This window comes from Palaemon carinicauda, chromosome 21, assembly GCF_036898095.1.
Source record: "Palaemon carinicauda isolate YSFRI2023 chromosome 21, ASM3689809v2, whole genome shotgun sequence".
In the NCBI taxonomy this organism is placed as follows: Eukaryota; Metazoa; Arthropoda; class Malacostraca; order Decapoda; family Palaemonidae; genus Palaemon; species Palaemon carinicauda.
This window is the reverse complement of record NC_090745.1, coordinates 100,221,168-100,247,822: the sequence shown is the minus strand read 5'-3', so window position 1 is coordinate 100,247,822 and position 26,655 is coordinate 100,221,168. Positions and strand designations below refer to the sequence as shown.

At 42.1% G+C, this 26,655-nt stretch overlaps 1 long non-coding RNA gene across 3 annotated transcripts; it reads right to left on the bottom strand.

Moving 5' to 3' along the window:
- Positions 1 to 36: 36 nt before the first annotated feature.
- Positions 37 to 16,379, bottom strand: LOC137615358 (uncharacterized). Of its 3 annotated transcripts, XR_011039229.1 has the most exons (3): positions 16,226 to 16,379; positions 14,212 to 14,740; positions 37 to 6,239 (listed from the first exon to the last, which is right to left on the bottom strand). It is a non-coding gene; the product is annotated as an uncharacterized lncRNA (long non-coding RNA). The 3 variants fall into 3 exon arrangements; XR_011039228.1 differs by lacking the exon at positions 37 to 6,239 and having other exon boundaries at positions 13,556 to 14,740; XR_011039230.1 differs by lacking the exon at positions 37 to 6,239 and having other exon boundaries at positions 13,556 to 14,367.
- Between the last annotated feature and the right edge of the window lie 10,276 nt (positions 16,380 to 26,655).

Sequence of the window (26,655 nt, the reverse complement as noted above, 5' to 3'; positions counted from 1 at the left end):
TAGGGTGCCACACTCAACCCGCCCGTCCTCCACCACAAATGAAGCTTCATATGCCGACTCCCCTACAGCCGCTACCTCAGCAGTCACCTAGTAGCAGCAGGACCTATCCGAACTATATCACAATCGCTTGCCATTCATTTCTATTCCTAGCACACACTTTTGCCTCTCACATCTATCTTCCTGTCACCTAGAGCTTTCCTTACTCCATCCATCCACCTAAACCTTGGCTTTCCTCTTGCAATTTTCCTATCAACTCCTGCATTCATCACCACCTTCAGCAGACAACCATTTCACCATCCTCCATAAAAGCACAAACAACCTGAACCCATTCATATCCACACTAGTTGCTATTTCATTCCTAACTCTGTCCAATCAAGATAAACCAGCCATACTCATCAGACATTTCATCACGAATACATTCAATTTCTGTCTCACCGTCACTTTCACTCCCCACAACTCCGATCCATACATCACAGCTGGTACAATCACTTTCTCATACAGCACTCTCTACATTAATTCATAACCTTCTATTCTTTACTATTCCCTTCACTGCTCCAACACTTTACAACCTTTATTCACTCTCTCACATACATCTGCTTCCACTCCACCATTTGCAACAACATAACCAAAGTACTTCAACTTGTCTACTTCCTCAAGTAAGTAACTAACTCTCTATTCAAAATGGTATTCAATCTAGAACCACCTTCCCTTTTTGTGCATCTCATAACCTTACTCTTACCCATAAACTCGCAACTACTTTCCCTCGCATACTTTTCCAAATATCAGACTAAACGACCAAGAACAAGGGAAAACTAAAAACTAAAAGGCTTTACGTTTTCAGACTAACAAGTCTACAAAACAAAGACCATCATTGATAGACAGACCACCTTAGGGCATAAACGCTGCAAACTAACAGAACAAAATTCCCGACAAAACACACCGTAAGGCGAAAATGGTATGCCGGAAGCTAACAGACAACCTAAAAACAATCACAAACCAACAGATTTTTAAGGCAAGTTTTACCGAGCAACATCCTAACCAACCATAAAAAGATTTTCAGGTAAAAATTTCATTGACTAAAAGACTATACCAACCTAAAACCACCACCAAAAGATAGGCTTTGTATTAACAAGGACCTCACACAGTACATAATCAGCAACTGAACATAACAGCCCAGAATAGTTGTTCAGACTGAATCTGGAACTATGTAACAAACTATTACTTTTCAATATCAAAATCCCAGTTCTTTAAAGAATTTTTTTTTTCCAAACCAAACCGAACAAACTATACTCCTATTCAAAGACATTGGTTTAAAAAAAAAACATATGCCTTACTAAATTGTCTGAATTTATTTTGTGAAAACTAGTCCATCACCACTAAATTGATATTTGAATACCAAAGTAAACATATTAACAAATATATGATTACTAAACTATCATTAGCACTTTCTGGATGTCAAAACACCAATACAACAGACTAACTTTTAATTCTATGTACCATCACAAACTGACTTTTAATCAAGTGCAAAAACAATACCACTGAGAACAAACACAAAGCGAGTCTCAAAACTAGAATGAACACCATACAGTACAAGTAAAAAAACCATCTTAACCTACACTTTTAGAATCCAAAACTTAAGACATTATCAAGACAGTAAAATAACTTCACAATGCTTCAACTACAATCTCACCAATAATTCAAAAAGAAATAAACTACCACTTACATTATCTTATAAATGACAAATCTATGTTTTACTATCTGCTAATATAGAAAAGAATATGTGAAAGTCCTTAGCATAGGGTTAATACACCATCGAGAAAGCGCCAAGAATCATAAACCATATAACTTAAGCAGGAAGTCAACATGGTGCATCAATCTTCAACCTTTCTGAAAAAAATTCAGAAAACACCAAAAAAAAACTTTATAAAATTCTATTGAAACTTTCAAATTTTTAATAAAAGGAAAGTTACTCAACAAATTAAAACCAATAACATCCATTACCAATACCATTCATTACCAAAGCCCTGACCACTGCCTTAAAACACGTCAGTATAGATCAGATATACAGTACCACCTATTAAATCTATAATCACTTCAGTTGCTGTCTCAATAATGCATACCAAGACAACTTTATATAGTGAAAAAGCAACACGATTTCTACATCTTAACTAAGAGGAGGAGAAATTTTGCACATCAAACAACAAAATTGCTCATAAAAGCACAAAATCCTGAGTAATAACAATTCTTAAGGGACAAATTCTCCTCCAAAAGCCAACATTATGCTAATTAAAAAAACACACACTGACTCCTAAAAGCAATTTGCCTTCGTAAACTACCCAAAAAATGTTTAAACTTGTCTTAATGGTATGTTACTTCTGTACAAAATAATTATAGCTAGCATTTCCCATAGCCTTTAACTTATTACAGTTTTATCAAGATTTCTATGGAAATAATTTTAAATCAACCTGGTTCTTTATTAGAAAAATTAATCTAAAACATAGGACAGTTTTCTCACCCTAACATCATAAACAATCTTTGTTCTAGAAATTTACTTTTTCATGCAGTGAATTCTGGATATTTCATACAACCAAAAAATCTTCCATAATCATCTTTCCAGGACATCAAAGACTACATTATTACATATCACATTGTAGATACTTGCCAAATAGGATTGCTTCTGTCAATTTTGGGATCAAAAACTCCATTAGAATTTCTCTATGTAATAACACCTTTTTGTGCCTTAATTACTGGACTGGCAACGTAATGAATTTGTAATGTTTCCCACATACTTCTAACGATGGCCATTGTGGTATTTATCCCTTCTACTATGTCTAAGTACAAAAAACAATGTTCAGCCTAAGACAAGAAGCTATTTAAGCCCCAAGCTGGTACCACCTCTTGAAACAACTGTGTGTGTAAGAAATTTAAGTAATTAAAAGTTTGTCATACCAATGACCAGAGGATTAACTTTCAACTCTAATTTTTTAGTACAGTAAACCTCAATACAACCTTTTCAGACATCTGACATGATATAAATTTCATTCAATACAGTGCTTAATACTTTTAAGAACAAAGTTTCATATAAAATACTCGAATTTGAGTTAAAAAAATTAAGCTTTGATAATTGTAATAAAGAAAATAAACTTTTTGACCTGATAACTGTTCTACCATTTAAAAGTTTTTCATAACAAAAAATCTACGAAAAGTTGGTCAGGAATTAGAAATTAAAAGATCAAAGCTAATAATTAACATTGAAGTACTGTGATAATGCAAGTAACAATCAAGTAAATCTATCTGTTAAGCTGTAAGGAAGACTTTTGTTAGCCACAAAGCTAATTACACAATAAGTAACATTTGAAAATATATACATTGCAACATGCCTATTGGTTATAGCTTCTAAATTTCCTATATTAAATCAAATCTCACATTAAAGAACTAGTACAGTAGTGTAACATATAAAGAAATCTAAACAAGGGCAAAATAATGTTCAAACCCAGTAGTAATTAATTAGGAAAATATTTGGAAGAAAAATTAATTATATTGGTCACTCTGACTCTGGCATGGCATTCTTGTGGTAAAAACTCTATTGGGTTTCTTGCCATGTTTTCACAAAATAGTCTGTCAAGAAAAACTGCTCACTTACCAACTGTTACAAACACAAGTGAATATATACTAAACTCTATCTCAACATCCACCTTACCCAACTCCCTGGGACTTCTAGTGCAGAGCTCATTTTCTATGAATGATATAATTCTTCACCAGTGGCAGAAAAAACTGGAGTTTATCTGGAAAACCACAAGGGAGGCAAAGACTTTACCCACATTATGAATCAGCTGTCAAAAACAGTCAGTCTCAAAGAAGACACCTGACTGGGTACCTCCTGCCAAGAACAATCCTCTCCTCAAGCTTTGCAATGCAGCCTCCAAGGAGACATTTCATATTTTTTTTCCAGTTTTCTCTAAATACAATCTTCTCAGTTTTTCTGTGTACAAAATGCAACAAGAAGAGCTTCTGTGTTTCAAACATGTGTCTAATAATGAACAATAATTCATTTTTTTTTTAATTGCAAAGGTTATGTTTAATGCCACTGTCCTAGATCTCACTTTCCTCACCACTAAAACCACAATAATCTCTTTTCAAAAATTGTAACCAAGAGGAAACCCACTATTGTACTTGAATTAGAGCACTAACAATTAACTATCCAAAACTAAGTTAAGGTGTGCTAAATAAAAATAAAAATGGCAACAGACACAAAGCACTATACACCAAAGCCCTCCATATACAGTACTAGAATCAGTCAATATTCAATATATTCAATATATGCTGAAAGAGATAATGTTGAATGTGAAGACTTTCAAGATTGTATACATTGTGTGTAAGAATATAAGAAAAAAAATCATGTCCTACTGTTAGAACTATTAGCATAAGTAACATAAGGTGTGCAGATTACTTGTGGAATAGATTAATGTATGGAATATGACATACACAACCCAAACATAAGGTGGAAAGGATAGCAAGATGAAAGAGAGGAACCAGAAATAGAAGGAAATTATATGGCTTAAATGTTGTGATGATAGGTTGGCCGAGAGGATATTTCAAGGACCTTACTATGCTGTATTGCCAAGAGTATACCATGCGTATGATGATGGAACTAGCTCCTGCAGATTCCCAAAACACACACACACAGAGAGAGAGAGAGAGAGAGAGAGAGAGAGAGAGAGAGAGAGAGAGAGAGAGAGAGAGAGAGAGAGAGAGAGAGGCAATACCATTGAACTTGTATGGGCCTTCACATTTACACAATAACAATGTCTAGTATGAATGGACGTGTGTGAAGAAGCCCAGGAGTGTTAAAAAATCTTTAACACCACTTCTAAGACTTTATCTAAAACTAACCCAAAAGAATTATATAAACTCGCATTTCTATAGACTTTGCCCAATAAAGATAGTTTTTTTACTGCCCCAAACCCAAACTTTAATGGCCACATGGTATACTATAACCCTCGAGACTAGATGGCAAAATTTTTTCTAATTATATTGTCCTACTACTATAATTCATAACCTTTTATGCTTCTTAAACAGTTTTATCCTAATAAGCCTTGTTAAGTTTATGAGACCCAACCACAAAGATGAAACACAGAAGTCCTTTTACAAGATAATCTATAAAAAAAAAAATTGTATAAGAATACTAAACATTCCCATTATCAAGCTGTTAGATAACCTTTTTACAATACAAGAACTAATAAAAGATTTTAATTCAATTCAATGAGATTTAGATGAAACGCATCAACATTCACAAGTAAAACTAATTTACAAAAAAACGACAAGCCACTGCTGCATATGCTATTACCTAGAAGGATTTTGTCTTTCAGGCAAAGGTAAGCTTTTCCAGTTAAATTTCAATTTCATTACGTACTATTCATTGGTGCCATTAAATTTTTATGCAATGTGGCTACTAGATTATATGGCCTTCCAAAGAGTAATTCTAAGAGAAATTAAACCAATTACAAAAATCACAATAGACTCAATTTACTCCCTTTGCTTTCATAATTTCCATTTAATCTCTTTCTATTTAGCCATATAAATTCTTTCTTAAACTAAACCTTGCTCTAATTTTCACAACTTTGATAAATTGATGACACTTGAATATCTAATAATTCTATCTCAACATACACCAAAATTTAGTTGTCATGAACCCATTACAAAATAATTAATAAAATACCGCATACACTATGATTTAACAATATTTTTAAGAGCTTAACATCCTTTTAAAAAATAAAACAGTGGAACATGTCAAATACTCTTTTGAAAAGGAGATATTGATTATTTAAGAATGTAATATGCTAAAGTATATAAACTATTTTTTCCTTATGCCAAAGTAGGTTTTCTGACTTCCTCAAATAATGTTCTTGAGAATTCCTATCAATATAAAATGTTCTCCTTAAACTTTCATCTCAACCCCTAACACCAAGACCGTTTACACAAAAAATTCCTCTCTTGAAAGCAGACACTGTATACTTATTTACATACTGACTACAACACTTTCAATGTGATTAAGTCAACTAATAATTCCAAAGTAAATTTGTAAACAAACAAACTCTATTTAAGGCCAAACTTTCAATCTGGAAGCTTCATATATGCAACAGTGTCTTGAAATATGCAAAAATGTCAAATGATAATGCTCTTGATGTAATATATTATCTTGATACATTATTTTCACAGGTAACTTACCACACTTTTTGCTGAAAAGGACAGAAAATTATGTTTGTCACAAAAATTGAGATAAACTCAGGGAAATTAAATCCTAAAATATTTCCTATTTTGTACCGTACTGAGAGCATGTAAATACTTTGGTCTGTTATATACCAGCAATAATAAAAAAAAATTCACGTAACCTTAATCTTTAAAAAGTTTAAAGTCTTCAAGTAAATAATAATATTAAAGTAGACGTAAATATATGTTATTTTTATTAATAAAATAAATTTTTGAATATACTTACCCGATAATCATGTAGCTGTCAACTCCGTTGCCCGACAGAATTCTATGGAGGGATACGCCAGCTATCACAATACTAGAAGGGGGTGTACTTACCAGCGCCACCTGTGGCCAGGTACTCAATCATTTGTTGTTGACACCTCCTCAATTATTCCTCGGTCCACTGGTTCTCTCTGGGGAGGAAAGGGAGGGTCGATTAAATCATGATTATCGGGTAAGTATATTCAAAAATTTATTTTATTAATAAAAATAACATTTTTCAATATTAAACTTACCCGATAATCATGTAGCTGATTCACACCCAGGGAGGTGGGTGAAAACCAGTGTACAAGATTAAAGGATAGCTAAGTATCCCATATTTCATATAACAGTTATCTCAAATAACAATGAAATAATAAGTACCTGGTAAGGAAGTCGAATAGAACCGTTACTCTGCCTCTTTATTTAAAGTTCGTCTTCCTTACTGAGCGCAGCGTTCCTCTTGGAGGCTGAATCAACCCAAAGGTGCCAAAGTACACGGGGTTGCAACCCCTACTAAAGGACCTCTACCAAACCTTTAACCCAGGCGCTTCTCAAGAATGAATAGACCACCCGCCAAATCCAAGGATGCGGAAGGCTTCTTAGCCTACCGTAACAACCATAAAAAACAACAATAAAAGTATTCAAGAGAAAGGTTAAAAAAGGTTATGGGATTAAGGGAATGTAGTGGCTGAGCCCTCACCTACTACTGCACTCGCTGCTACGAATGGTCCCAGGGTGTAGCAGTTCTCGTAAAGAGACTGGACATCTTTCAGATAAAATGATGCAAACACTAACTTGCTCCTCCAATAGGTTGCATCCATTATGCTCTGCAGAGAACGGTTTTTATTAAAGGCCAACGAAGTAGCTACAGCTCTTACTTCGTGGGTCCTTACCTTCAGCAATGCAAGGTCTTCCTCCTTTAGGTGAGAATGTGCTTCTCTGATCAGAAGCCTTATATAGTACGAAAGCCCATTCTTGGACATGGGTCTCGAGGGTTTCTTGATGGCACACCATAAAGCTTCTGACTGTCCTCGAATAGGTTTAGACCTCTTCAGATAATATTTGAGAGCTCTGACAGGGCAAAGAACTCTCTCTAGTTCGTTACCTACCATGTTGGAGAGGCTAGGTATTTCGAACGATCTAGGCCAAGGACGTGAAGGAAGTTCGTTCTTTGCTAGGAATCCAAGCTGAAAAGAACATGTTGCAGTTTCGGTTGTAAAACCAATGTTCTTGCTGAAGGCATGAACCTCACTGACTCTCTTAGCTGTTGCAAGGCAAACGAGAAAAGCAGTCTTGAGGGTAAGATCCTTGAAGGAAGCTGACTGGAGAGGTTCGAACCTAGATGTCATAAGGAACCTTAAGACTACGTCTAGATTCCAGCCTGGAGTGGAAAGACGACGTTCTTTAGACGTCTCAAAAGACTTGAGAATGTCTTGAAGGTCCTTGTTGGAAGACAGGTCCAAACCTCTGTGACGGAGAACTGAGGCCAACATGCTCCTATATCCTTTAATCGTAGGTGTAGAAAGGGATCTCTCATTCCTAAGATGTAGAAGGAAGTCAGCTATTTGGATCACAGAGGTATTGGTAGAGGATATTGAATTGGCTCTACACCAGCTTCGGAAGACCTCCCATTTAGACTGGTAGACTCTACGAGTGGAAACTCTTCTAGCTCTGGCAATCGCACTGGCTGCCTCCTTCGAAAAGCCTCTAGCTCTAGCGAATCTTTCGACAGTCTGAAGGCAGTCAGCCGAAGAGCGTGGAGGTTTGGGTGCAACCTGTCTACGTGTGGTTGACGTAGAAGGTCCACTCTTAGAGGTAGAGTCCTGGGGAAGTCGACTAGCCATTGCAGTACCTCTGTGTACCATTCTCTTGCAGGCCAAAGGGGAGCAACCAGCGTCAGCCGTGTCCCTTCGTGCGAGACGAATTTCTGCAGAACTTTGTTTATTATCTTGAACGGAGGGAATGCGTACAGGTCGAGATGGGACCAGTTCAGAAGAAAAGCATCCACATGAACCGCTGCAGGGTCTGGAACAGGGGAACAATAAAGCGGAAGTCTCTTGGTTATGGAGGTGGCAAACAGATCTATGGTAGGTTGACCCCACAAGGTCCAAAGTCTGTTGCACACACTCTTGTGGAGGGTCCATTCCGTGGGAATGACCTGATTCCTTCTGCTGAGGCGATCCGCTGAAACATTCATATCGCCCTGGATGAACCTCGTGACCAGAGTGAGGTTTAGACCTCTTGACCAAATGAGGAGGTCCCTTGCGATCTCGTAAAGGCTCCTCGAATGGGTCCCTCCTTGCTTGGAGATGTAAGCCAAGGCTGTGGTGTTGTCTGAATTCACCTCCACCACTTTGCCTAGCAGGAGGGACTTGAAGTTCAACAGGGCTAAATGAACTGCTAACAGTTCCTTGCAGTTGATGTGGAGTAATCCTTGTTCCTTGTTCCATACTCCTGAGCATTCCCGTCCGTCCAAGGTCGCACCCCAGCCCGAGTCCGATGCATCTGAGAAGAGATGAAGATTGGGGGTCTGGATGGCCAATGATAGACCCTCCTTGAGAAGGAGATTGTGCTTCCACCACAGGAGAGTGGTCTTCATCTCTTGGTTGATAGGGATAGAGACTGCTTCTAGAGTCGACCCCTTGTCCCAATGAGCAGCAAGATGGAATTGAAGAGGGCGGAGGTGGAGTCTTCCTAGCTCGACAAACAGGGCCAGTGATGAGAGGGTCCCTGTGAGACTCATCCACTGTCTCACTGAGCAATTGCTCCTCTTCAGCATGCTCATGATGCACTCTAGGGCTTGGTTTATCCTGGGGGCCGATGGAAAAGCCCGAAAATCCTGACTCTGAATCTCCATTCCCAGGTACACAATGGATTGGGAGGGAATGAGTTGAGATTTCTCTATATTGACTAATAGACCTAGGTCTCTGATTAAGTCTCAAGTCCAATTGAGGTTCTCCAGACAACGACGACTCGTGGAGGCTCTCAACAGCCAGTCGTCTAGGTAGAGGGAGGCTCTGATGTTCGATAAGTGTAGGAATTTCGCTACATTCCTCATCAGATGAGTAAAGACCATAGGAGCTGTGCTTAGGCCAAAACACAGGGCTTGGAACTGATAGACAACCTTTCCGAAAACGAATCTCAGGAAAGGTTGGGAGTCTGGATGAATGGGAACGTGAAAGTATGCATCTTTCAAGTCCAACGAGACCATCCAGTCCTCCTGTCTGACCGCTGCTAAGACCGACTTGGTCGTCTCCATCGTGAACGTCTGCTTGGTGACATACTCGTTGAGAGAGCTGACGTCCAGCACCGGTCTCCAACCTCCTGTCTTCTTGGCCACAAGAAAGAGACGGTTGTAGAAGCCCGGGGATTGATGGTCCCGGACTATAACCACTGCCTTCTTCTGCACAAGTAGCGACACCTCCTGTTGCAATGCTAGCCTCTTGTCCTCTTCTTTGTAGTTGGGAGAGAGGTTGATGGGCGATGTGGTCAGAGGTGGTTTGAGGCAGAATGGAATCCTGTAACCGTACCTCAGCCAACTGACAGACTGTGCGTCTGCACCTCTCTTCTCCCAGGCTCGCCAGAAGATCTTGAGTCTGGCTCCTACTGTTGTCTGGAGAAACTGAGAGTCAGTTCTTTCCCTTAGATGTCCTGGATCCTTTCCTAGACTTGCTCCTGTGAGAGTCTGGGCGGGAGCTTCCTCGGCTGGGGGCTCTACCACGAAAGGGCGGTATGAACCTCGTAGCCGGGGTATCAGCCACTGGGGAGCGATAAGTCTTGGGGACTGAGGTGGCAACCTTAGACTTACGAGCCGATGAGGCTACAAGATCGTGCGTGTCCTTTTGTATCAGGGCAGCAGACAAGTCCTTAACTAGCTCCTCGGGAAAGAGGAACTTTGAGAGAGGAGCAAAAAGGAGTTGTGACCGTTGGCAAGGTGTAATGCTGGCGGAAAGGAAGGTACACAGTTGTTCCCTTTTCTTCAACACCCCTGATACAAATAACGACGCTAGCTCACCCGATCCATCTCTGATGGCCTTATCCATGCAGGACATTATTAGCATGGCAGAATCTTTGTCCGCAGGAGAGGTTTTCTTGCTGAGGGCCCCCAGGCACCAGTCGAGAAAGTTGAACATTTCAAATGCTCTGAACAACCCTTTCAGTAAATGATCCAGGTCTGAGAAGGTCCAACAAACCTTCGAGCGTCTCATAGCAGTTCTCCGAGGCGAGTCCACCAGACTTGAGAAGTTAGCCTGGGCAGAGGCAGGTACTCCTAAGCCTGGTGCTTCCCCTGTGGCATACCAAACGCTACCTTTCGAAGCGAGCTTCGTTGGAGGGAACATGAAGGAAGTCTTGCCAAGGTGTTGTTTAGACTGCAGCCACTCCCCTAAGATCCTTAAAGCCCTCTTGGAGGATCTAGCTAGGACAAGCTTAGTATAGTTGGACTTAGCTTGTTGTACGCCCAGCGAAAACTCAGATGGTGGAGAGCGGGGAATAGCAGAGACGAAGTGGTCTGGGTAAATCTCCCTGAGTAGAGCAAAGACCTTACGAAAATCAATCGACAGTGGAGAAAGCTTAGATTCGTCCACGTCTGATGAGGGATCAAGGTGTGCCTCCTCATCATCCGACACCTCATCAGCAGAGGGTAGCGAAGCGATCGGACCAGAATGCTGAACCGCAGAGTCAGAACGGGTAGGAACAATAACAGTGGTTTCCTCTTCCAGTAACTGTTGAGGGAAAACCTGAGGCTCAGACTGCAAAGGCTGAACAACAGACGAAGCAGAAGGCAGGCGCATGGGTGAAGGAGGTTGACTCCTAGCAAGAGAGGTTGAACCCAAGGATTGCACAAGCTGAGCGGAGGACGGAGGCGGAGTAGTCCGTTCCTGTTCCTGTGAGATGAGCGGAGCATGATGAGGTTGAGGCTGCGCAGAACAAGGTAAAGTTCTCGCAAGCTGAGGCTCCTGAGGCGCAAGTCCAGGGTGTAGAGGAGCTTGCCTTGAGGAGGGTTGAGCTCGCTGCAGCGATGGCTGAGCAGACAGACTCACGGAGGGGAGAGGTTGTTGTACCCCAACCGAGAGTTGCACCACTGGTGGAGCAGCAAGGGGAGGCGGAGGAAGAGTGGAATAACTCTCCTGATCCCAAAGCAAGGGTTGCCTTAAAGAAGGCTGAGGCTGAACACCACTGGGAACAGCGAACTCCGAAAGTGGCTCAACATCGTACGCCTGGCAGATGGTGCTGCGACCAGGCGGAGCAAGTGCAGGCGGGGCGAGCACAGGCGGAGCGAGAACAGGCGGAGGGAGTGTAGGCGGAGGAGGAGGTGCAACACTCTCAGCCCGACACTCACGCATCAAGTCCGAAAGCTGAGCTTGCATGGACTGAAGCAGGGTCCACTTGGGATCGGCAGAAACGATAACAGACTGAGGTAAAGTCTTAACAGTCGGGCTCTGTTTTGGCAGAACCTTACTCCTCTTGGGCGGAGTACAGTCGACAGATGACTGAGGCGAGTCAGAGCTGAGCCAATGACTGCAACCTGGCTGAGCACTCGCGGACTGGACTCTACGTTTAAGCGGTCTCGAGACCTGAGACCAACGTTTCTTCCCTGCTAGTTGATCAGCGGACGAGAATAAGACGGGCTCAATCGTCTGCAGGTGGGAGTGACGGTCTAAGGAAGACACGCCCGCAACCACCGAGGATAGTTCTGTGCGCCTAACAAGGCCTGTCGAACCCTTAAGCCCTTCGACATTGCTTCTCCCCTGGGCATGGGAGCTTGCAAGAGGTCCCGGACTGGGAGGACGACTGGCTCGCACAGAAAAATCCTCACGCACCACACTGGCACCACTAGCACTTGGCACTGCACCGACACTAGCACTCGTCACAGCACTGGCACTAATTCCACCCACTGCACTCTTGACCTTCAGTTCTTTAACTTCGGCCATCAGAGACTTATGGTCACTTACCACTGATTCTACTTTATCGCCTAAAGCCTGAATAGCACGCAAAACAACTGACATATCAGGCGGAGGGCACACAGTAGGTTCGGGGGTAGCCACTACAGGGGTAGGAAAAGGTAGGGGATCATGAGGTGAGGAAAACATAGAAGAGTGAGAAGAACTTCTCCTAACTCTACCTCTCTCTAACTTAGATGAATATTTTAAAAGACGGACAAATTCCAATTCCGAAAGTCCGGCGCATTCCTCACATCGATTTTCTAATAGACAGGGCCTGTCCCTACAGTCAGAACAAGCGGTGTGAGGATCTACCGAGGCCTTCGGAATACGCCTATTGCAAGACCTACATCGTCTATGGGAGGGGGCTTGCGAAACGTCAGACATCTTGTTTCAAAGAGTTAGCCAAAGGGTGATCCAAAAACAAGCAAAATTCGTTAACCGTTATATCAGTATTATATAAAAGCTATCTAGCTAACATAAGAAGGATTCCAGTAAAGCGACAGCCGTTAATCTGAGAGAATACTTCACCAAATATCCGTGAATAAACTCGAAGACCATAAGCGTATCCCAGAACGTCTAGCCGGAAGCACGACAGAGGAATAATTGAGGAGGTGTCAACAACAAATGATTGAGTACCTGGCCACAGGTGGCGCTGGTAAGTACACCCCCTTCTAGTATTGTGATAGCTGGCGTATCCCTCCATAGAATTCTGTCGGGCAACGGAGTTGACAGCTACATGATTATCGGGTAAGTTTAATATTGAAAATTACCAAGAACCTCTTGGTCAAAAAAAGCAGTGCCTTGCAGGTTACAAATCGATTATCTTTACTAACCCTCCCTACAAGAGATCAGAATTACCCAATGCTAATACAACATACATTTCAGTAAAAGTAGTGATATCCTGATAATTATTGAATTACATACTTTGTGAAAACCATGTAAAATCTCTACAATGATCAGCTAACTCCCCAACTTCTGTCCCACTGTTATCCCTACATTATGGGGTCTGTTGCCTAATTTGCCCTCTCCAATACCATATATAAAAGGCATCTCTTCCACCAAAACTTTTCTCTGCATATCATCCTGCACTTTACCTCGCCATCTAATAATCTCCCTCCCTCTCAATCTTGTCCCCACTACAGGTTCCTGCCAAGTATCATATAACACTAAACACTTTGTTAGTCAATAATTTCCCTGATTAGCAAACTTCTTTCATTTAACTCCAGAGAACTTCATGTAAATTACCTGCATTATAAACTTATTCTAAATCTTCCTAAACTACTTAGTAACAAAACTTTTAAAATGAAATATTAATAAAAATTTATATACTGTATCCTAAAATGGGTTGAACTACCCTATATAACTCATATTAACCTTAATAGAAATTCAGGTATAACTGATGTACAGTATCCTAAAATACCCTTAACCTATTACCACTTACAAAATTAGAAATCAATGACAAATTTAAGGTAAAAAACTATGTCGCTCAGGACTTAATTGACTGATATTTGATCATATATTAGTAAAATAGTAAAAGATACTATGTGCTGTATCTCAAACCAAATCTAATTAATCACCCTAACAGACCATAAAAGTTCAGATAAAATAAAAGAACTCAAAATTAATAAATCAAAGGAAACTCTTCGATAACTCAGACATTTAAATTTGGACCACTCCATAAATGAAAGATCCCTATTTCAAGGCCTATTTAACTGTTGGTCCACTACCATATGTACAGTAGTTACAATACTACTATGAAAATTTAAGTTTGAATTAAAAGAAAATAACTTGAAGCTGGAACTGATGAAGACGGGCCCAGAAAAAAAAAAAAAAACTTGAAGCTCAAAGCAAAGAACGGGGGCACAGAATATTTGAAATATTCAATATTCTAACTTGCTGGTAAGAATTTCTGAAAGAAATTGTAGTAGTAAATTACATTGAGCATGATTAAATTTATTTTACTTGCATGGGATCAAGCCCAATCTAATTAATCTACCTAACATCATAAAAGTTCAGTAAAATGAAAGAACTCAAACTTAATATATCAAAGGGAACTCTTAGATAACTTGAGACATATTTAACGTTTGGTTCACTCCATAAATGAAAGATCCCTATTTCAAGGCTCATTCAACTGATAGTCCACTGTCATATGTAATTACTACTCTGAAAATTTAAGTTTGAATAAAAAGAAGAAAATTTGAAGCTGGAACTGAAGAACGGGGGCACAGAAGAATCCTTTATTCTTTGAAATATCCAATATTCTAACTTGCTGACCAAAATTTCTGAAAGAAATAGGAATTACATTGAGCACAATTGATTTTACTTACATGGCATTAAAATAAAAACATGTTTGGCAATAACCATACCCCAAAGCTACTTACACTAGACCCTCTGCTATCACGCCTGATTGACACCACTACTGCCACGCTATAGCCGAAAATGCGATAGCCAAACTGAAAAACTTGTGATAATTCTTATGGATAAACCGACCTCAAATTTTACCCCTAATTTACCCCTTTTTAATCAAATTACTTAAATTACAATCCAAAATAAAATAACTTTAATAAATAATAAAAATAAAACAAAATAGGCTATTTTATTTACCTTTTTGGGGATAATGAGGGGCTTGGGTGGGTTGAAGGAGTTCAAAGGCTGGCAATGAATAGCCTCTCTTACGTTAACAAGACTGCAATATTATTTAGTCATACTTTAAACAGTATGGCTTTCCTATACAAATTAAAGGGTATATTAAAGCATTATTTTTGTTTAGTACAGGATATATAAAAGCCTTATTTTTTGTTTTCCCAGTGGGTTTTCAATATTTTCACACGTAGGCTAGTTTTGTTTATCGGCAATGAATAGCCCAATTTTCGGTCAAGTAATGTAATATTTTCTCAGTCATATTTCAAACAGTTTAGATTTTCTTTACAAGGATTCATTTTTGTGTAGTAGAGGGTATTTAAAAGCCTCTCACTCTATCTAACTCACTCTCTTCATACCATCTCTCTCTGCCTTAATACCTACCTCTTGCTACCCCCCCCTCTCTCTCTCTCTCTCTCTCTCTCTCTCTCTCTCTCTCTCTCTCTCTCTCTCTCTCTCTCTCTCTAACAAATAAAATTTTAGTTTACGAATGAAATTAACCTGACTATATCGTTAGTTGTGATGAGCAATTCCTTGCTTCGGGTAGTACAAGAACCTTAGACAAAAACACGGCATTCAATTACATCAGCTGATATAATATACAGTATATATCTCTGGTGCTATACAACACTTACATCTCTCTCTCTCTCTCTCTCTCTCTCTCTCTCTCTCTCTCTCTCTCTCTCTCTCTCTCTCTCTCCACGAATGAAGTCTGTTTCTTTTATAAAGAAACTTATAGTCTCCATCAAAGACTTCCTGACCGAGCCAAAAATATTTGAATTTCTCGACCCACCAGGGTGCGCTATAGCAGTCATTTAGGGGGCGACAAAAGTATTTGGGCAGTTTTTTAAGTATGCGCGATAGTAGAAAAACGCTATAGCCAAGGGTCAAGTGTATGTCTAATTTCATAGTAATCAAAAGGTTATTCATTTTGCCTTTTCTTATCTATGAAATCAATAAAGTTTGTTATTAAGTTCTAAATCACTTTTTGCAGTCAAATATTAAAATTTATGATGAATAGACTTGAAAATGATACTTTGAAATTATTTGTCCAGTACCTGCTGCTATTATTTTTTTTTTAAAAGCTACCTTTATTATCACAGAAATTAATCTCTGCAGTGTCTTACCTTCAATTAAAATCAAGCATCAGTATCATCAATTATATGGTCTTCTCCAAAGCCTATGGTGATTAATTGCCCAACGTAAACTAGTTGGCAACACTGAATAGCAGTTTTGTTTGTCAAAGGATACATAGGAAAAGTTTGATTTGTGATCCTCCAGTCTGAAATAAAAAGACGTCCTTTCAAATTTCTTACACAAAATGACAGGTAATTTATACAATATAATAATCACAAAATTCTTTAAGTAATTCATATTTTCTATCTATACAAACCTAAGTCCCTACAGTTGGAAGTATGTTTTAAGTGCAAGAGCTGGATGACCGTTTAATTGTTCGACATGCAGTTAAGCAACAAAGGGTAGTTGAGGGAGTTTAATATACAGTAAAGGATTCAGGTTTGTACAGCTAGGAAAAATACATTTTACTTTAAAAATTTGTGATTTGTTCCTAAGCAGATACAAACCATCGTCCTGTATGTAGGGAGACTCACTGCCCCTAGAACATTACTGGTAGGTTCTTTTTTGGGCTCAAGCCATGTCGTCCTGATGGAAGTTCCTATAGGGTAGCTTCCTAGGGTATATTACAACTACGGCGATATTCCCAGAGAATTTACCTTAAGGTACCCAGAATTCTAACTCCTGGAGCGAATATCCCTAATGAAAGTACCAGGGATATCGCGAAATATCAGAGGACGTATTCTTGACACGTCACATGGCAATCTGCACCCCGAACAGAGATAACACTTCGAAGGGGTCAATTGGCAAGAAAACGAAAACGAGAAAGAAAAAGGAGAGCCGTTCGCAAGGCTCTCTCTTCTCCCGTTTCGTAAGCGTGCATTGCGCCGATTCTGGCGCCATCTGTATTCCATTTTGCGTAGCTTAACAACTCGGTGTTTTTTCCTGTGTTTTTCGCAAAATCTTGGATTTAATCAAGTTATTATGCTTTCTCCAACTTAGTCTGCCTCTGATAAGTTGAGTATTATTTCTTTTATGTATAAATGTAGGCTCTTGGTAATTTTTCAAGTGATTAATAGTAATCTTTGTTACAAGAGCTGTTGCCTACCGGAGGCGTCCTGGACGCTGTCGCTCGCTAGGTATGAGTTTTAGTTAGCCAGAGCGACGTTCCCGGCCGTTTTGCTTTAATAATTTTAGCTATTTAGCGTTACATAGGATTTCCTTATTCGGGCTTTTAGTATTGTTTGTTTTGGCGAAGTATTCGCCAATTCTGGCCTACGCTAGACCATGTAGCCTAGTCGTTTGGCCCTAGTACTTTCTTGCATGATTTTTGGGATTTCCGAGTGTTTTAAAATTTCATTGAAGCTTTAGGCAGTTTTATACATTTAAGATTATATTGATTATTTCCAAGATAGTATACGAGTGAGTTTCGGTGATTTAGGTAATCGATTCTCTTGGTGCCTGGGCTAAGTTGCCTATGGAGCCTTAGTATACTTTCTCATACTCCCCGGTTGCTTTCTTTTCTTCGGAGAAGGTATGCAATCCCTTTCCCTCTGTTTAAGCCTTGGGCTTAACCCTAGTGGTTTATCTGAATTAACTTTCGATACAACTATATTGGGGTGTTACTGTACCTTCCTGTTCCAGTAAGTCTGGCTTCAGAGAGGGGGCAGAACATCAGAGTTTTTAGTCTAAGTCTGTGTTTGTCTGGCTTGGGGTTGAGCTCCCTCGCTAGTCTGACGCAGACATAGGAGGCTTGACCTCCTTAGGTCACTCCCGAAGGTTTCTGTACGAGATGATTCCTTCTTTTGTGATCTAGCAGACTAGTCCTTGTTGCTGTTCTCGGTGGGAGGATAAGATCCTTTCCCCGGGAGTAGCAACACCTTCCTTGCTTTGGTTCAGTGGGGGTTGGCAGTATTGCTGGCCTCCCTCCTTGGATCTCCCTTAGGCTAAGATGAGTTTTCTTGGCTGCGGGTGATTCTTTACTAAAGCAAGGTTGGTAGGACCCTCTTTGTCCCTTCCCCCACTATCTCTGTAATGGCCTAGCCATTACAGTACTGTACGTCATTCTACATCTGGACCTAGCATAGGTTAGGATGTGGAATTGACTCAGTCCCTTGCAGGCCGGCAGAGTGTGCCGGCCGGCAAAGGTCTTCTGCTTTGAGTGCTGCCCGGACCTCCCTTGGTCCCTCATCCATGTCTGTCTGTAGAGCCAGACGACATTGGTCAGGAAGCCTGAATTAGATTCTCCCCTTCCTTGTATGCACTCTTTCGGATTGCCGGGCTTTGAGGTAGTACACTCTCTTATCCCGGCATCCATTCTGTTTTGTTCTAGTGTTGTACCCTAGCCGGCTGCCGGCCTATGTGGCCGGCAGTCGGACAGTCGGAGTTCTCTGGTTTGCCGGCCGGCACATGCATTTGAACCAGCGTTCTGCCGCCTTATAGCTGTTAAGTAGTATACTTTAAAGCTAGTTATGGTGTGTGCCGGCACATGCCGGCCGGCGCATTACCTTCTATACTGTACCAGTATTCTTCAGTATAGCATATACTGTAGGGAGAAAACTATAGTATAGTATTGGTACAACACTGTGTTTTCTAACACTTTTGTGTTGTCTTGCACAGCCCTTTGGTGTTGCCTTACAGATAAGAAAGTGAGTTCTTTCTTGTCTATTATCCGGTATTTTGAAATCATATCTTAGGTGTGAGCTCCACCTGTTTCCTCTGGAAATTTTTCATTGGTTACTCTAGGACAGATTAACCATACGATTTTATTATCTGGAAGGCTGCAACAATTGGTTGTGCGGGAAACACAAGTGTGTGTCTTTCCTTTCTGATTTGTTATGATAACTGTGCATATCCAGTGATACGTAGTTCACTTGATACTCATGGAAATTTCTTCTCTTTACAGGAGGACCATCCAAAGTGCGGAAGTGCTTTCTGCAACGTCCGCAGTAAGAACTTCTGCGGACATGAGTTATGTAGGAGGCACGCAGCATGCGCTGTCTCCAAGGATGATCTCCGGTATTGGGACCCTCAGGTATGTACCGTGTGCTCTAACCTGATTACTGAGGCTTTTGATTCCCCTAGGACGGCAGAATCAAGGGATTTGGCTAGGGAAAAGCTTCGTGCCTGGGTAAGGGGCTTCCAGAAGAACACCTCTGGACCTTATCTTCCAAGTGAGAAGATGAGGGCTTACCTTTTCCCCAGGGCATCAGCTGATGCAGTGATTCCTCAGCCTCAAGAGGAGATCCCCCTAGTTCAGATCCCAGTGGATGCTGAAGTCGCGGTCGCCTTGCAGGACATCCAGTTGGACGACAGGATGTCAGACGTATCCGAGCGTCTGGAGGAAGACCTCCTGGCAGAAGGCCAGGATGAAGATCAAGCCCCAGACATGGTAGAGGAAGAGGCCGACGAGGCGTCGGCTGCTCCGGTTCAGGTCCCTGAACCTATTCCCTCAACATCGTCCGCTCTACCAGTAGAGCTGAGACAGGCCCTCTCCTCCATTGTTGGAATGATCCAACAAATGAAGAAGGAGAATAATGAGAAGGCGGCTGCAATGGAACTGCAGATGCAGAAACTTGCAGCATCACGTGGGCCCCAGAAAAGGCTCAATGTGAAAGACCTTCCCTCGTGCTCAGATGCTAACCCGTGGAGATATGCTGAGCACATGCCGATGACGATTGGGAAGATCGTCATGTCGGATAAGTTGGGTTCAGTTCCCCTAGAGGAGGTGGAATTCTGGCCCAGCAAAGGGTCATATCCGGACTGTTATGTCCGGTTGAGGAAGGAACCAGCTTTAAAGGAGGAGACAGAGCCGAAGGAGGTCATAGTGATGGACCATGCTAAGGCTCAAGCTTTGCTTTCATCTTCGATGAAAGAGAGGGGCTTCACGAACTCAAAGGTGGCTGCATTGAGTAAGAAGCTCCCTTCCTTTGTGTCCTCTCCTGCTAGAGCCTTCCCCTTTTTGCAGAAAGGGTTTGTGGCTGTGTTAAAAGCAGTCGAGGCAGGCAAGCCTTGCCCCTCCTTGGAGGAGTGTAAACCCCTTGTCGCTGGCCCTACCTATGGACCACAAGGACTGGAAGGACGTTCATCTTACCTTCTCAGTCGGGAAGTTGGAGGCTGATATTGCCGGACGTCAGTTCGGTGAGAACCTCCCTAAGCTGTCTGACTTTCTTTTGCGGAGAGAGCTAGAGACAAAAGAAAGATTGGCTGCCTCAATGTCTCTTCAGACCACTCTTGAGACGATGGCAAGTGACCCCAAGGCCCATGAAATGTTTATGGTAGTGGCCAAGACTCATCTGGCCACAGTGACGAAGGATCTTTATAGCTTCGTCAGGGCGAGGAGAGCTTGTAGGGAGTTCGTGTTCACCTCGGCTACGGTGAGGCACGAGCCAAGGAAACTAATCTCCTCCAACATTTGGGGCAAAGACCTTTTCCCTAGCGAATTGGTCAAAGAAGTTGTTGATAAGGCCGCCACGGAGAATAGAAACCTTCTCCAGAAGTGGGGCCTGTCTATCAAGAGAAAGTCTTCCCCGGATGAGAGTCCCCAACCAAAGAGGAAGACTAAGAGGACTAGGCTGCCGTCTCAGCCAGCAAAGCCATTTAGACAGCAACAGCAACAGCAATTGCCGATGCCTTCAGTGTCCCAGATGGTGGCACAAACCCCGGCATTCAACCCAACGTTCGAAGGGCAGTCAACTTCCTTTCGAGCAAAGCCTAGAGGAGCAGCCAGAGGCTCGTCTAGGCGCCCCTCAAGGGGAAGGGGATTCAGGGGTGGTCGCGGTCAGGGAGGCAAGACCTCAGGACAACAGTCCAAGTGAGATGATACCAGTAGGAGGGAGACTTCAGAATTTTCAGGATCGGTGGACCTTCGATCCCTGGGCCCACAGCCTACTCAAGAATGGACTGGGCTGGAGCTGGTACAGCACTCCACCCCCGTGCCCTCGGTTTTTCCAACACTCCACCCCCGTTCTGGAGGAGTACATCCAAGATCTGTTGGAGAAAAAAGTGATCCGAAGGGTAAAGTCCATCAAATTCCAAGGGAGGCTGTTTTGTGTTCCCAAGAAGGACTCGGAAAAACTCAGAGTCATTCTGGACTTGTCGCCACTCAACAAGTTCATAGTGAACTGCAAATTCAAGATGCTAACACTGCAACACATAAGGACCTTACTGCCCAAGAGGGCATTTACCGTCTCCATAGATTTGTCAGACGCCTATTGGCACGTTCCAATCAATCGTCGACTCTCCCCCTACCTAGGGTTCAAGCTACAACGAAGACTATACGCCTTCAGAGCCATGCCATTAGGGCTAAATATAGCCCCAAGGATCTTCACGAAGCTTGCGAGCGTAGCTCTCAAACAATTACGCCTAAAGGGAATTCAGGTAGTAGCCTTCCTGGACGACTGGCTGGTGTGGGCAGCATCCAAGACAGAATGCTTGCAAGCTTCCCTGCAGGTGATCCAGTTCCTTGAGTATCTAGGCTTCAAGATCAACAGAAAAAAGTCTCTACTTTCTCCATCTCAAAGTTCCAGTGGTTGAGAATCCACTGGGACCTAATGTCACACCAATTCTCCATCCCGGCGAAGAAAAGGAAGGAGATAGCTGATTCTGTCAAGAGACTTCTAGATTCCGAAAGGATATCAAGACGCGAACAGGAGAGAGTACTGGGTTCTCTCCAGTTTGCTTCGGTAACAGACCCGGTGCTAAGAGCACAGCTAAAGGATGCAACTGGAGTTTGGAGAAGTTATGCATCAAACGCGCGAAGAGATCTGAGAAGACCAGTTCCGCTTCGTCTACGTACTCTTCTCAGGCCTTGGTCCCAAGCTAGACATCTAAAGAAGTCGGTACTTCTTCAGCCACCTCCCCCGTCGGTGACGATTCACACAGACGCCTCGAAGGAGGGGTGGGGAGGTCACTCTCATCAGAAAAAGGCCCAAGGGACTTGGTCCAATCTATTCAAGACCTTTCACATAAACTTTCTAGAAGTTATGGCAGTGCTCCTTACCTTAAAGAAAGTCTCCTCGCGTCACTCGATCCACATAAGGTTGGTGCTGGACAGCGAGGTAGTTGTGAGATGCTTGAATCGACAAGGATCAAGGTCGCCACCTCTCAACCAGGTGATGATGGCCATTTTCTGATTGGCGGAAAAGAAGAAGTGGTACCTGTCGGCAGTTCACCTTCAAGGAGTCCGCAATGTGACAGCGGACGCTCTATCCAGGTTCACACCGATAGAGTCGGAATGGTCCCTAGACCCAGGATCGTTCTCTTTCATCTTGAGTCAAGTCCCAGAACTGCAGATAGACCTCTTTGCGACGAAAGACAACAAGAAGTTGCCCCTGTACGTGTCCCCGTACGAGGACCCCTTGGCGGAAGCAGTGGACGCGATGTCCCTCGACTGGAACAGATGGTCCAGAATTTATCTGTTCCCTCCTCACAACCTTCTGTTGAGGGTCCTCAACAAACTGAGATCCTTCAAGGGAGTAACGGCAATAGTGGCCCACAAGTGGCCGAACAGCGTGTGGTTCCCCCTGGCATTGGAACTACGGTTGAAGTTTCTACCGCTACCAGATCCAGTTCTGACCCAGCGAGTCCAGAAGTCGACTGTCTGCGCTTCATTACAGAAAACCCGGACCCTGCAGCTCATGATTTTCTCTCCCTAGCGGTGAGAAAGTGTTTCTGGATTTCGAAAGCCAGCATAGACTTCCTAGAGGAATATAAGTGCAAATCTACTAGAAGGCAATATGAGTCATCTTGGAGAAAATGGGTGGCCTTTGTCAAGGCGAAGAATCCGCAGGAGATCTCGACGGACTTCTGCTTATCTTTCTTCATCCACCTCCATGGTCAAGGGTTGGCAGCTAACACGATTTCAACGTGTAAGTCTGCTTTGACAAGACCCATTCTATATGCCTTCCAGGTCGACCTCGCTAACGAGATCTTTAATAAAGTTCCGAAAGCCTGCGCTAGGCTCAGACCTTCAGCACCTCCAAAGCCCATTTCATGGTCTTTAGATAAAGTTCTTCATTTCGCTTCACTGTTGAACAATGAGGAGTGTGCGTTAAAGGATTTGACCCAAAAAGTTATTTTCCTATTTGCACTCGCGTCCGGGGCCAGGGTTAGTGAGATTGTAGCCCTCTCGAGAGAGAAAGGTCGTGTTCAGTTCCTGGATGGGGGAAAACTGAACCTGTTTCCGGATCCTACGTTTCTCGCCAAGAACGAGTTACCCACCAACAGGTGGGGTCCCTGGAGAATCTGCCCTCTGAAAGAAGATGCATCTCTATGTCCAGTAGAATGCCTAAAGGTCTATCTTCATAGAACTTCAGACTTCAAGGGTGGTCAACTATTCAGGGGAGAAACATCAGGCTCAAATTTATCTCTGAATCAACTCAGAGCGAAAATCACATATTTTATTCGCAGAGCGGATCCTGACAATACACCCGCAGGTCACGATCCGAGGAAAGTTGCCTCATCCTTAAATTTCTTTAATTGTATGGATTTTGAACATCTCCGTTCATACACTGGCTGGAAGTCTTCCAGAGTGTTCTTTCGCCACTATGCGAAGCAAGTAGAGGAACTAAAAGAGATCTGTGGTAGCAGTGGGTCGCGGTGTTAACCCTACTGTTTAACTCTGCGAGGAACAGTGGTCTTAATTGGGACGATTAATTCCAGGGTGAGTGTGTAGTTACATACTGTACTACAAACTAAGTGAGGGCACTGTGTTGCCCATCCAGACTGTTCCATTTCCGAAGGTGAACCTAGCATAAGTGCAGACATGTGTGCCGAGCGTTTCTAACGCTAATGTCATTGATTTGTAATACAGGCTTTTATGACTTTGATACCTCGGTATGTTAAAAGTGGCACTAATGTTTTTCTTTCAGATAAACAAGTTTCTGTTTACTATCATACTTATGCTTAAGGTTTTGGTTATCCTCCTCTTATATATATATATAATATATATATATATATATATATATATATATATATATATATATATATATATATATATATATATATATATATACAGTGAACCCTCGTTTATCGCGGTAGATAGGTTCCAGACGCGGGCGCGATAGGTGAAAATCCGCGAAGTAGTGACAGCATATTTACCTATTTATTTAACATGTATATTCGGACTTTTAAAACCTTCCCTTGTACGTAGTACTGTTAACAAACCACCCTTTAATGTACAGAACACTTAATGCATGTACTACAGCACCCTAAACTAAAACAGGCACAAATATTAAAGGCGATTTTATATCATGTTTCCTAAACACCTAAAAAGCACGATAAAAAATGGCAACCAATGTTTTGTTTACGTTCATCTCTGATCATAATGAAGAAACAAACTCATTTAGTGTACACATATGTACGTATAGGTTAGTTTTTGCATCGATTATATTGATTATACAGTACTGTATGTTGATTTTTTTATTACCAATGTTTTAGTTTACGTATTTTTCTTAGGACTTCCAAATGAAATCTTTTTCTTTATGACGCCGCCTGAAACGACGGCGTGTACGCTCAGTAAACAACCACGCTCAGAACAAACAAGGCATTTAACGCGCATGATGATAGTGATAAATAATGATACAGTACATACAGTATTTACAGTAAAAGCATTTACAAAATATGTTACCTTACAAATATAAATTATACAGTACTTGTACGTAGCAAAGCAGGAAAACAATTTGAGAGAGAGAGAGAGAGAGAGAGAGAGAGAGAGAGAGAGAGAGAGAGAGAGAGAGAGAGAGAGAGATTGTTTTACGTACGTAAATGTAAATTTTAAACAAAAAAAATATGATAGGTTACAACATGTAGACTTTTAAAACCTTCCCTTTAACTTAATGCATACAGTATGTACATTACTAAACTATAAAACAGGTTAAAGTAAAAAATAAAGATTGTTACTGTACTCACCACGAAAGAAGTTCAAGAAAAACTTGAATGACGATGGCGATGAATTTGCTGCACAGTAGAAATGATGATGATGAAGCTGATGATGTGTTCTACTGTGCAGTCAATGATAGTATTTTACGTCTCTTCAGACGGAGGTGTCTTTTCCTGGGACACCTCTTCAACTTCTTCAATTTCTTCCGAAGGCGTACTAGCAGGAGGAACTGGCTCTTTTTTGCGAGGCTGGAAGAACATTGTGATCGGAAGTTGTTGCCGCTGCTTCTTTTTTCGATCCAAGAGCATCCTGTAGGGAGTCATGATGTCATCGACCTTATTTGAGAATTGCATCGAGCGAACCATATCCTCGTCCCACTCTTGTAACATTTCTTTCGCCTCCTTCATATGGTTGCAGAACTTGGCAAGCCGTTCTAATGTTAAGCCCGTTTCTTCGACATTTTCTTGGGTCTCTTCCTGGGTACCCTCACTCTCTTCCTCACTTGCCGATTTCGTCAGGTCTTCGAGGTCTGCGTCAGTTAGGGGCTGGGAATGGCAGTCCAACAACTCGTCGACGTCTTCAGTCGTCATGTCGCCAAACCCGTCACCTCCAATTATGGCAGCCAACTGCACAGATTTCCGTATTGCAGAGTGTTGGATTTCCGACGGAGTAAATCCCTTGTCGTCGTAAACAATATCGGGCCACAGCTTCTTCCAGCTCGCATTTACGGTTGCAGGTTTCATCTCTTGAAGTGCCTTTTGAATATTCTGCAGGCACGTGGCTATGGTGTACTGCCGCCAGTACGCCTTCAAGTTGAAATCTTCATCCTCGTCATCTTGGGCAGCATCCACACACGCAACGAGGTCCGCCAAGGTATTCTTCGTGTAGAGGGCCTTGAACGCCCTGATAACCCCCTGGTCCATCGGTTGAATTAATGACGTGGTGTTGGGTGGCAGGAACTCAACCTGAACGCCCTCACGCGACAGGTCAGTTGCGTGTCCACCAGCGTTATCCATAAGGAGAAGGATCTTGAATGGCAAGCCCTTCTCTAAGAGATATTCATGGACTTGCGGGATGAAACACTGGTGGAACCAGTTGGAGGTCAGCATCTTCGTAATCCATGCTTTTTGATTATGCATCCAGTACACGGGAAGGAGATTCTTATTTTTATTTTTCAAAGCGCGAGGATTTTTCGACTTATAAATAAGCCCCGGCTTTAACAAAAATCCAGCAGCATTGCCACACATCACGAGGGTAACGCGATCCTTGAATGCCTTAAAGCCAGAGGCTTTGGCTTCCTCTTTGAACAGGAAAGTTCGCGACGGCATTCTCTTCCAAAACAAGCCGGTTTCATCCATATTAAACACTTGTTCCGGCTTGTATCCACCTTCAGCGATAATGTTCTTGAAAGTCTGGTTCACGTAAGTTTCAGCAGCGGCAGTGTCAGCGGAAGCAGACTCCCCATGCAGGGAAACGCTTTTCAGGGCGAAGCGTTTCTGAAACTTCGCGAACCATCCTTTGCTTGCGGAAAAACGTTTCTGAGGCTGGGAATCAGTGGATGTCCCTGGTTGAGGATCATCTGCATCATCATCATCTTCAGCA